This window comes from Podarcis liolepis, assembly GCF_965112155.1.
Source record: "Podarcis liolepis genome assembly, chromosome: 7".
NCBI classification, from domain to species: domain Eukaryota; kingdom Metazoa; phylum Chordata; class Lepidosauria; order Squamata; family Lacertidae; genus Podarcis; species Podarcis liolepis.
Window position 1 is genome coordinate 45,869,938 of NC_139561.1, and position 13,343 is coordinate 45,883,280.

Sequence of the window (13,343 nt, forward strand, 5' to 3'; positions counted from 1 at the left end):
ATGTCCCTATATTTTGCTACCAAAATAGCAGGAATGCTAGAAATCATGCTATGTTGGTATGCCTCAAATCTATGATAGAAAGAAAATGTTGTATTACCTCAGTACCAGAGATAAGAGTCCAAAAGCACTAAAAGAGTCTAGCAATTACACAGGATTTCAGTAAAAGACCAAATCAAATCTTTGGCATTTGTAAGAAATTCCATAGATACTAACTTTCCATCACAATTATGGCAACGTATGCCAACCAATTGCATTCACCAAATTTTACATGGTTTTTAAGGCTTTGGACAAGCATCTGAAGAGCACGAACTGTACCCTGCCAAATCACAAACCAGCTTTTGGTGTGTACACGAACACTATCACACATCTCCCTTTGCATCCCTGCTCCAAACTATATAAAATTTCTGAGACACTAAAGACTAATATTGGGTAGTGCAAGAGTAATGGAACAAAACCTATATGGAAAGTATTACAAAGATTGTCTAGGAAGGAAATATAAGCAGGACACAAGCTCCTTGCTGGTTCCTGTTCAGATTTTTCCAGTAAGAAACACAATGAGCTTCATTTCTACTGAATGGTTAGAATTTGACCCTTAACAATCAACTCAACTCTTATAACTGACTCAGTTTTCCTTTTTACTATGTTCTGTTTCATATAAATCCATGTTTTTTCATAAAAGCAGTCCTCAATATTCATGCCAAACAGCAACTAATTTACTTTAACAGAGATAATATATGTTTCTGATCCAGACAATTCACTTTTCTGATTCAGATAATGCACTGTATCATTTTTTTTTATTACACAGATCACTAAGTTCTGGCTATTTTCATTCATTTTGCTCAACTATACATTATAAACTATCACAAAAAACAGATACCCAAAGACATCCATTTATCAACTGCTACATGATTTTGTATTATTGTACAAATGCAGGTTTTTAGCTTCCAACAACCCTGGATAATATTGCTCCTGAACACCAACCACAAGGAGAGGGGATTTGCATGAGACCAAGAGGAGGCTATTCCATGCTGCCTGTCTCCCAAATCAAAATACCAATGAAGTTCCCCAGAGCTGGGTTCACAGAATAACTTCACAGAATTGTAAAATCCAACCTCAAAAGGAGAAAGAACGCTACAAACCCCTGAACACATTCCTGGCTTGGATTAAAATTTTGAATGAATCATCAATTTAGTTTTCATTACCTTCTCCAAGGAGTCTCATCTAGCATTAATAATATCTTTCCATAGAAGGACAGGCACTTTATTCAGGTTTTAGAATCCAGGAGGGAAGCAATGGAATGCAGCCCACACAAGGCCACAATGGGCAACAGATCCAGCTGTAGCCTTTGAACTGCAGTTGGCACTATGACTAGTAGTACACAGTGAGAAGATACTCTGCTAACCCTAACCCTTGAGGCATGCAAACAAGGTGAAATGTTACTCCTTTCAGGGGAATGAATGTAAGGATTATCTCCTTGCCAAAGCACCCTAGAATATTCTCAAATCTGCCCTTGTGTAGGCACAGAAATCTCCCCCATTAAAATGTGTGTGACTTAGAGAAAATAATTCCACTTAGATCTCTTTTTAAACAGTGATATAACAGCCTCTTTAAAACTAATCCACCTTTCAACTTGGGCCCCCCAAATTTCCTTCTAAGAAAAAAACTTACTTTGGATAGCTTACTTCAATACGTTTGTTGTTACAAGTTAACACTTTGCTTGCAGAAGGCAAAGATAGGGTTCCAAGCAGACTTTACAATTCAAAGTACCTCAAGCGCGCAAACAAGGAAGATGGCCAGGCACTGTTGGAAAGAAGGCCTGCCTTAAAGGGCACAGCAATAGAATTGTGGCTACTTTGCCCAGCCTTACACACCAACCACAGCTTACACCTGGTGTCCAAATGTTCTTGTCAGCACAGAGAAGAAACCTGGTGCAGCTGGGAAGAAGGGCTGTGAGCAGAGGAAGAAAGGGGGTAGATCAGTGCAGAGCCTGCGGGGGGGGGGCTAGCCAGGTTTTTTGCCTCAGGTGAAGCTTCCAGAGGGGCATCATTGAGGCTCCTAGCCTCTGTGTGTTTGTGGGGGGGGGTTGCCAATCTGGATCTTTGACCCAAGGGAAGTAAAGCCTACTTTCACCCCTGGATGACTGGACAGTGCTTTTATCCCTAATTAAAAGCCACTACAGCTCATCTAGGGAAGTAGTCTCAATGAGAGCTTACTTTTAGTGATTGTACAGGCAATACGGGGCATTCAACACCCACTTTATATATACATGCAATTACATATAACTGCAGATTACCCTTTTGAAAAAAATCTCTACCTTATTTGGGTCACTGAAGGCAGTATCAAACAAAGTAGTTCCATTAGCACAATGACATCTGGTTGTTCAACAGAACTTCCCACTACTCTCCTCAAATCTCCCTCCTCCCAGAACCGATTTAGGTGCATACTTTGTCAGATACTGCCCTAATTTATTTAGTTTATGTAGAACATTATATGCACAACTCACCCAAATGATTCCATTGAAGAAAAAACTATAAATAATGAAGTATTTATATTGTAGCACACCAAAATATACAATAAAACCAGGCAGTAGTTATGATGTTAGTGTACCTCCTTACTGAAGGCATTCCAGTAGCAGGGGTAAAACTCAGCAGTTTGACAGAGGTAAGGGCACCCAACACTCTGACAAATAAAGCACCTGGTATGACACAGATCCTTATCATGGAGGTGTCATTTCTACTGCAGTTTCTGAACAGGGTAAGAAACAGAAGGAGCCTCTTGCAAAAGCAGGATGAGAAGCTCTCACTGTTTCTTATATTTCCTGAACTCCACACAAATTAGGTATGACCATGCCTTTGTCCCATGCCCTCAGCACATACTGGAGTACTCAAGGGAGGGGTGTAGAAGTAGCTACAAATAATGCCTGGCTCCTTAGCCAAGTCACGATTTGTGGATCCCTCATGGACAATAATTACCTAATTCCAAGATTAATGTTAAGAAAGTACTTCATGTCACAAGGTGTATGTCAATAGCCAATAGTTCAGGTGTTTAGTTCTAAATAAATATTTTATTGTCAATTTTAATGTTTGTTGTTGTTGTTGTTGTTGTTGTTTGTAAATCACTTAGAGGTTCTATTTACAATCAAGCAGTATAGAAATTTTGTTATATACGGTAAATATATAAAATTGGCAGAATCGTTACATCTTTTTGCCCAGGAATCTTTGCTGATTTTTGCTTCGGAATGCTGAAGGCAATTGTTTTGGAACATTTATTCTGCCAACAGTTTCTGCCCTGCAAAGATACAACATTCTTGTCCACTTCAAGCTTGGGTCTCAACATGACTGGCAACTGCACTGGAAAACATACCAGTTGCATGCCTGATGCGCATTAGCTTTCTAAAAGATTATGACAGCCAAGAATAACTGCCAGCATTCTACACATAATCATTCTAGCATCTTACTACTGTATTGCTTGCTGAAATAAGCACATCAGCTTCTTGGTACAGTGGTACCTCGCAAGACGAATGCCTCGCAAGACGGAAAATTCGCAAAACGAAAGGGTTTTTGGTTTTTTGAGTTGCTTCGCAAGACGATTTTCCCTATGGGCTTGCTTCGCAAGACGGAAACGTCTTGCAAGTTTGTTTCCTTTTTCTTAAAACCGTTAATACAGTTGCGACTTGACTTCGAGGAGCAACTCATAGCACGCGGTGTGGTAGCCTTTTTTTAGGTTTTTGAAGACTTTGGTGATTTTTGAAGCTTTTCCAAAACTTTTCCGACACCGTGCTTCGCAAGACGAAAAAAACCGCAAGATGAAAAAACTCGCGGAACGAATTAATTTCGTCTTGCGAGGCACCACTGTATAGGACCTTGTTCTAAGAAGAGAGACTATCAGAACTTCCAACTATCAAGCAATACCAGTGAATCTGAATTGTATTGTCACCTTAGCTAGCATACTTTCCAAATGGGCTTTGTTATCCACCTTTGTTATATATGAAACTAGAGGAGCACTTTTTCCTCCTTAAATCATATTTTTCACATCATACATATCTTCAGTTGCTGAAAGGGTTTAGAAGGATTCCATCCCTTTAAGTAAAAGCCAAATATCTACCATCTGGTCAACATAATCTGTACACATCTCTTTTTCTGAGAACAGTAGAGCAAGTCAGATATCCATCAGAGCAACACACAACAGCCAGAATGCAAAGAATTGCGCAACTGAGCACATGCAACCAATATGGCTGTGGGCTCCTGCTTCTCTGTCAGAAGGCTACCATGCTATAGAGCAAACCACTCTTTTGAAATGGAGGAAAATGTCGAAAGCAGTCAAAATGCCTTCTAGGCATTTTTCATGGTTAAAATATTCTCTAGATTCCAATCAATATTGTTTAAATATTTCCCCTAATAACACAATCATCCCTAAAATACAACTTTACATATATATTTTCGTATACTTGAATAAAATATGCTGATTTTCTTAAACATTATTTCAACATTTTAGAAGTAATTAACTTAAAAAAAACATGTTTTGAACTAATTATATACAATATAGCAATGTAGTATCTTGTTGACCAACTTTTGCTGCTTTTATCATCTTGATACCTAGGCAGCTTTCTTCCTCCTATCACCACTACCAAAATGTCTGTTTTCCTATTCATTTATTTTGGAACATACCACAGAGGTCTCCCTTAATGTGTGTTTTGCTATTGGTGCGGGTCCACTTGAGACTACGTGGAGATTTCTGGGTGCCAGGTTGGTGATTGACATATCCATCGAGCCAGCTGACTCGCACACAGTCCTCCATCATCACATCAAGGGAAGTAAGTACAGTTCTGAGTACAGATGTATTTGACTGTGCTACAGCCGTTCCACCCAAATGGAACTCATAAACCACAGTTAAAAACCTCTGCCTTAGTCCATTGTTAATACCATTTCCATTTCCACAGTGTGAGTTTCTCCTTCTTGCATACTGGGATAAATGAATTATTTTAAGAGCAAGCAATGTAGTTGAGATCATAGAATCGTAGATTTGTAGCACTGGAAGGGACACCAAGGGTCATCCAGACCAACCCCCTGTCAAGCAGGCATTCCGTTGTGGTGACTGCAACCTACATTTAAGGTGCCATTTGGTGCCCAGCTAATATCTGAGTTTCTAGCACTATCCCTTCTTCCTTTTGCCAGTATTGAATTACATGTAAATTCTCCTTCTGAACTTGACCCCTCTACTTGGTTTGGAAACAGAAGCAGAACTTCAGAGCCAAGAAATGCATGCTGTCCCTACAAGCATACTCTCATCTGATTCACCAATTCCAGGAATGGGGAACCTTTGGTCCTCCAAATATTACTGAACTACAACTCCCATCAGCCCCATCAAGTTCAGCAACATTTGGAGGGCCAAAGTTTCCCCACACCTGAAATATACCTTCTCTCATTCTTATTATGAACTTCATCTGTAATTTTGATTTCTATGAGGGCCATACTATAGAAAAACAAGGCCTAAGTTCAAAAGTAAGCAAACCATTCTGAACAAGATTAAGGTATTCAGGTATTCATTTCCTTCCTCTGTATTAATGGAAAGCAATACAGCTGGCTCAAAACTAATGACAAATTGCTGCCTGCATGAATGCCCATCACACCAACTATGAGAGCTTTGCTGTAAGTAGATGTTAAACCAATTTTAGAATCACAGAATTGTAGAGCTAGAAGGGTCTCTGAAGGCCATCTAGTCCAACCCCCTGCAGTGCAGGAATCTCAATTAGATAATGATGATGATGATGATGATGATGATAATAATAATAATAATAATAATAATAATAATAATAATAATAATAATTTATTTATACCCCACCCATCTGGCTGAGTCTCCCCAGCCACTCTGGGCGGCTCCGTATCAAATGTTAAGAACAGTACAGCATTAAATATTAAAAACTTCCCTAAACAGGGCTGCCTTTAGATGTCTTTTAAAGATAGGATAGCGGCTTATTTCCTTCACATCTGAAGGGAGGGTGTTCCACAGGGTGGGCGCCACTACCGAGAAGGCCCTCTGTCTGGTTCTCTGTAACCTCACTTCTCGCAATGAGGGAACCGCCAGAAGGCCCTCGGTGCTGCATCTCAGTGTCCAGGCTGAACGATGGGGGTGGAGACGCTCCTTCAGGTATACAGGACCGAGGCAGTTTTGTATCATATTGTATATGACAGATGGCCATCCAAAGGGAGTCCACCACCTCTCGTATGAGTCTGTTCCACTGTCAAACAGCTCTTACTGCCAGAAAGTCAGGATCTCCATTCTTATATCTTGAATTCATTAGTAATTTGAAAGCATTGAATCCATTATTTTCAAGCCAACAAACCCAAGTTATCATGCAGAAACTTAACTTTCTTACTGTGCTTATGTAGGAAGACATGGTTTACTATTAACACACCCTAGTACGTATAAGGTTTTTACAGATACTTGAATGTTTACTCAAGAGTGTTAGTTGGAACAAACAAAGCTAACACTGGAATGTGCTATACTGTTCCAACCAAATACATACTAGGCACATGAAAAGGCACATGCAGAAGAAAAGCAGTACATCAATGGAAGCTTTTAAAACCTAAGGGGATTAACCTTTACCCCATCTTATGATATGCTGAACAGACTAACAACCTCAAAATTTTCATTCTAGAAATTCCTAGCCCTTGACACATTTTTATAGTTCTTCTCTGCACCATGCACAATTATTTTTACTCAGCTGTGAATATTGGAAGTACCCTACCTAGTATTACAACAGGCTTCACTGCTGTGTATAGAATCCAATTGTTTGAAAAATCATTTTAAATTTTGTAAAAAAAAAAAAATCTAGCAATAACAGCTGGGATAAAAAATGGAAACAAAGCAAGAGGGAAATGGAGAAGCAGCATGGATTAGGTGCTATAATAATAATAATAATAATAATAATAATAATAATAATAATAATAATAATAATTTATTATTTATACACCACCCAACTGGCTGGGTTTCCCCAGCCACTCTGGGCAGCTCCCAACAGAATATTAAAAACACAATAAAACATCAAACATTAAAAACTTCCCTAAACTGGGCTGCCTTCAGATGTCTTCTAAAAGTCAGATAGTGTTTGTTTCTTTGACATCTGATGGGAGGGCGTTCCACAGGGCGGGCACCACTACTGAGAAGGCCCTCTGTCTGGTTCCCTGTAACCTTTCAGTGAGGGAATCACCAGAAGGCCCACTGGACCTCAGTGTCTGGGCTGAATGATGGGGGCAGAGACGCTCCTTCAGGTATACTGGGCCGATGCCATTTAGGGCTTTAAAGGTCAGCACCAACACTTTGAATTGTGCTCGGAAACGTACTGGGAGCCAATGTAGATCTTTCAGGACTGGTGTTATATGGTCTCGTTATATGGTCTCTAGTTATATGCTAGAGCCCTGTTCAGTGAAGTGAGGCCACTAAAAGCCCAAGTCTGCTCCCCCTATGAACAACAAATATGTTCATATTTGGCCCCTACAAAGCCACAAATGCTTTTCTCCGAACCACTGTTTTGCCTTTGGGTTGGGCTAATAACAGAACAGCCAGACAGCAACTCTCAGAGGGATTTCATTTGCCAGTTTTAAACTTGAGAGAACAAGAAGCCCAGTGCCACTTGAAAGCATCTATTAAGCAACCACTAGAACCCTACCCAAGACCCTTTTGCTCTCTAGCAATTCCAGCACACCAATTTTTCCTTCACCACTATGGATGCTGAAACAGAAGAGAGGTGAAAATTCTCATAAAGACCAGGACAGGTATCCAATGCTACTCAGAGTAGATCCTTGAAGTTAACTGACACAACAAACTTAGGTTCATTAATTTCAATGGGTGTGCTCCTGAGTAGGATTTAGTTGGATACAACCATAGGTCCTCACCAGATTCTGCAATTTGTGCTTCTCAGCACAGATGCCTATTAATAGCATTTACTACTGCTCAGTCCGTGCCAGGTTACAGTCTCCTGTTCTGTAGTAAACACAGCCTACGTTAACAAGTCTATCAATGTAACTTTCCTGTTATGTCAAGACTTTTAGCTGGCTAATGATAACTGTGGATACAGTGGTGTAGCTTTAGTATTTATCTTTAAAACTATTATTTTTTTTAAAAAAAATCAACCATAGTGTTACAAGAACTATTATTTGCTGTGGAATTAATTTTTGACTGTTGTTCGTGAAAAGCAATAGTATGCAAAGAAATAAAAGCACCAGCAAGCTTGAAGGAATTGCAGGAACAGGTCAGAAAAAGAAGAGACCTGTAGCACTTTAAGACTAATAAATTTATTATTGCATAAGCTTTCATAAATAAATCTGCTAAATCTTTAAGGTACTATGGGAGTCTGTTTTTGCTGCAACAGAATAACAGCTCATAATCTGAAGTTAACACTCTGGATGGAGTTTATCCTGATACAAGATGTTGGTTAGCACTTCAGTCAGTGAACCTTATACCATGCATCTCCCAAAACAGTTGTTTGTTTTTTTGGCTGATGAGTTTTAGAAGTTTCTTGGTCACCTGAACTTCCTGCAATATTTACAAGGAAGTTTCTTTATCTATTTCCATCAGCTAGGCTTTTTACTTTTTAAAGAAACAAGGGGTTGCAGGCAATGCTAGTTCTACTCAGAGGAGACCTACTCAAATTAATTGATATTAGTTCCATTAATTTCAATGAGTCTACTTCAAATAGAAAGTAAGGAATCTATGTGGGATAGAAAACTGATCCCAATTGTCCTTAAGTATTTATTCACCCCAGAGAAATCCAGGACAATACAACTCAGTTACAAACTAGATTCAACCAAAACAGCAGAGGCAAGATCTATAGACCTCTCAAATGTAATCATTCTTAACACACCCTGTAAGCAATTTAGAATATAGGAGAGCTACAATATGCTAGCTACAGCCTGCAATGAATTCACTTCAATATACCAAATATGTCAAAGTTGACTAAGAGGATAAACAAGATCAAGACAATGTTAGCACTCACTCTCTCTTTACTTCAACTATTATAATTAAGAAAAATTCGTGAAGTACTTGCCTGGGAGCTACAATTTCTAAGCAATTACAAGAACGAACAGATCTTTCTTTTTCTTCTTCTATTAAGTTTTCTTCTTAAAATTTCCCCGGAGACCCCCAAAAATACATTATGAAAACTTGTATCCCTGTACATACTGTATATAACAGTATACATATACGTACATATACAGATCTTTGTTTCTATGGGTATTTGCAAGTACCCATCACCCCTGCTAATGAACATAAATATTCTGTATAAAAGTAATGAAGATGTTACAACTCTTCTAAAATTTTAAGAGTTTACAAGTAAGAAGAGATTACTCTGATTTCTAGTGTTACTGCAGGGGAGAAGGAAGCCTGTCATCCACCTTGTGATGCAGCTGTCATACTCCTTAGCAGATTTGAAATCAGTAACTTTTATTATCTCAAGACTTGACTAATACAAAAGCTGCAGCATGGACTCAGAAAACCGTTTAGTTAAATGATTGATCGTGAAAATAATAATTCATGTATATTCAGAATCCTGTGTTTTATTACCATTCTTATTTAAAAGCACCTAAAATTCTAGACACTGTACAAAAATCAAAAGGCATAGGCTCTGCCTATAGGTTTATAATTAACAGACATGATAACAAAAATCATTGGGAGAGAGGAGAAAAATAAGCAAATTTAGAAACAATTCTTACATACAGTTTTAGAATTGTCATAAAGATTAGGTGGAATGTTCCCTACAGGAGACAGTTCTAAGACAGGGGGAGCCAAGTTATACTTGGCCCCAGCCAGTTGGCTGTGTCACTTTTCACTTGCTGGGTGCAGGTGAAGTGGCTGTTAATGAAGACAGTACAATGAAGAAACAGTAAAGTGTAAGAATATTATAATGTTTGCTAATTGAGAACAGTCTAGCCCAGTTTTTTCTAACTGGGGGCTACATGGCCCACTGGGACTCCCCAGGATATTTCGGGGGGCCACAGGTGAAAATCACATAAAGGGAGCCATAGCATGAGGCTAGGGGGCCACAGAGGAAAGTGAGAAGTGAAGGGGGGGGATCATTTTTTAAAATCTGATTGGCTGGCTATCTGCTTGGCCAATCACAAGCGGGTATGTGGGTGCCCCACCAGGGCCTAACACTCTTTTTTGCCACGTGCATGTCCTGGTTTGTTTCCAGCAGGAGAGGACGATCGCTGAGGCTCCCATTTACACCAGTAGAGCCCGTGATCCAGAACCCCCAGGTCAGATAACTGCAGTGGTGGAGTGGCAATGGGTAAGACTGGGCGAGCCGGAGCTGACTGTTGCTGCTGCCAGTGCTGGGCCCAGTGGCAGCTTGGGCCTGACTCTGCAAGGTGCAGGGTGCAATCCACCCCAGCGCCTAGTGGATCAGGGCCTTCAGATGCTGCTGAGGGGTACAGGGCCTGTCGGCAGTGTTGGCATAGCTCTGCAAGGTGCAGGGTAAAATCCACCCCAGTGCCTAGCCAAGCGGGGTCATCTGGTGCTACTGACTTGCATCTAGTAAATAACTGAGCGTCTACTCAGAAGAAAGCCATACTGAGTTCAGTGGGCCTTACTGTATATACAGCACTCCTTGTGTTCCTTTTGAACTGTATCTATAGGTTTCCCCCTCTGTGTCAAATAACTGGGGTCAAATAAGTGTTGCTTATTTTTGTAATACATGGAAGATGGATCTCCCTTGGGATGTTCTGGACTCTCCTTCCTTGGAGGTTTCTAAGCAGAGGATGCATGGCCATCTGTCATGGATGCTTTAGAGGAGATTCCTATATTGCATGGAGTTGCACTAGAAAGATGACCCTGGGGTCCCTTCCAGCTCTATGATTCTATGTTTTTCTCCTTCAACAATATTTCATTATGTTCCTATAAATAGCTACCTTTCTACCGGTAGGATTTGTTGGGGGGGGGGCAGAACATCATATTTGTAGTGATTTTTTAAAAAAAAAAACTTATTGTGGGGGCACAGGAAGGAAACAAGGTTGGAAGGGGACCTCATTTGGAAAATGCTGGTCTAGCCAACAAGAATTGAAAAATAACTGCTTAGACTACAACAGGTTTAAAATAAAATAAAGACCTCTGACATTTATAATCATTATAAATCAGCACACTTTTAAAAAGAAAAAAGTAAGAGAACATTCTAAAATGCTTCAAAATGAGCAAATAAAGTTATTCACCAGAAAAGAAGAGACCGAGGAGATATGATAGCCATTTTCAAATATCTAATGGGCTGTCACATGGAAGATGGAGCAAGCTTGTTTTCTCCTGTTCCAGAGGCTAGGACCCAGTCCAATGGATTCAAGTTACAAGAAAGGAGATCTGAACTAAACATCAGGAAGAGCTGTTTGACAGTGGAAAGGACTCCTTCAAAAGGAGGTGGACTCTCCTTCATTGGAGGCTTTTAAGCAGTGGTTGGGTGGTCATCTGTCATGGATGCTTTAGTTGAGATTCCTGCACTGCAGGGGGTTTGACTAGATGACCCTCAGGGTCACTTCCAACTCTACAATTCTATGATTCTAAGACCTATGCAAAAGACCAACGAAAACAATTACTCTAGAATGACAATGGTAGATTTCAAACCACAACTACAATAACCATGACTGAATCAGCAAGAACCAATGAAGTTACTAGGAACTGCTGCCACTGCATAAGAGTAAAACACACACACACACACACAAACAGCTGACACATATACCAAGGCAGCAATTCTATGAGACACGGTGGGACTTACTGTGGAGTAAGCATGCAGAAGATCACACTAAGTTTCTTGGGTACAGTAAATTAATACACTGCAGGCATATAGCATATAATAATAATAATAATAATAATATAATTACAGTATATCCATCCAATAACACCAAGCGTAAAACATAGCACTATACACATAGTTTAGTTTACTTTCTACTATTACAGACAAGGCAAACACATTCCAATCAAAGCAATTTCTTGTCTTGGCTTACTGCCACATCTCTTTTGACCCTTATCAGGAGCCTGCAACCCTCCTGCTATAATAAGTACAAAGATTTGACTCCACAAAAACAACAACTGAATTGCCAAGATCTTTTAGAAACTGCACTCAATTTGCCACAGCAAGGGTGAAATATAAATACGCAAAGGAAAAAACCACAAATATCACACAATTTTAGATTAAGTGATGTTCACAACTCTCAGATAACTCAAGGAAACCTTTCCTTGGTGAAGATTCAGATATGACAGAATCGGTGACTGTAGCGTAAAATGTTTTATCTTAGTTTAGTTTAGGAAGTCATCTTTAATGGGTAGATCAATTAGCTAAAGCATTAGATGATTAATTGGTAGGAGGTTATTTTAATTTGTTCATTATTTAAAGCAACTTTTTCTGATGTGTTACTATAAAAACAGCAAGGATAAAAAATGAAAGTAATTAACAAAGCTCTTTATGAAGGGTTGGTAATATGTAAATTTAAGTCACTGAAAATCAGTCATCTGATTCATAAACAATTTCCATCACTTTACAGTCTGCAAATAGGATTTAAAGTTTCTCCTTCTAAATAGTTTGAGATAATAGATTCATATGCTCCCAGTGTTGCTAAGTTATCTTTGATGACGAAGTTCACTTTTATTTTGAGTGACTGCTCTGCAGTTTTGAGCCACAGTAGGTTGTATCCAATGTTACTTCTACTCTTTGGTAAAACCAATAACATTGGGACAGTAGTGCTAAGTAGCACCAAGCATTAAGGTCTGGTGTAGAGTCTCTGTTCATGATCCCAACCAGTGCTATTTTCCTAGAAAAAGAGGTGCCAAAACTCACCATGAACACCTCTCCTTTTATCTTGGAATGGCAATGGTGCCCACCAGAGAGCTGCCGGAACTGAGTTCCTGTGAGTTCCCCCTGGAAAAAAAGCCCTGGTGGGTTGTGGGTTCGAGCCCCATGCTGAACAAAAGATTCCTGTATTGCAGGAGGTTAGACTAGATGACCCTCAGGGTCCCTTCCAACTCTACATTCTATGATTTATGGGACCCCTCTCAATTGAGATAATAGAATTGTAGAGATACAACAATCTTTCACATCAGCTACTTTGAAACAGCAGGTAAAAACATACCCATTTGTCCAAGTCTTTGGAACTTGATGTTTGTGTTAGTTGTACCTGAAGTTTAGTGTTGTTTTTAAAATGGTTTTGTCTTGCATAATTTTCCTATATTCATGTTTATACTTTATTTTGTGTTGCAAGCTGCCCTGAGCTCTGCTCTGGAAGAAGGTGGATATTAAAACTCTGAAATAAATAAATACCTATTTTGTCATAGTAAAGAACAAACCTATTCTTTAGTTTCTGAATAGG

General features: G+C 39.4%; 1 protein-coding gene across 2 annotated transcripts in view; it reads right to left on the reverse strand.

Annotated features, from left to right (window-relative positions):
• NFAT5 (nuclear factor of activated T cells 5) overlaps window positions 1-13,343 on the reverse strand; it is a 65,018-nt gene that overhangs the window by 38,540 nt on the left and 13,135 nt on the right. The window lies entirely within an intron of this gene.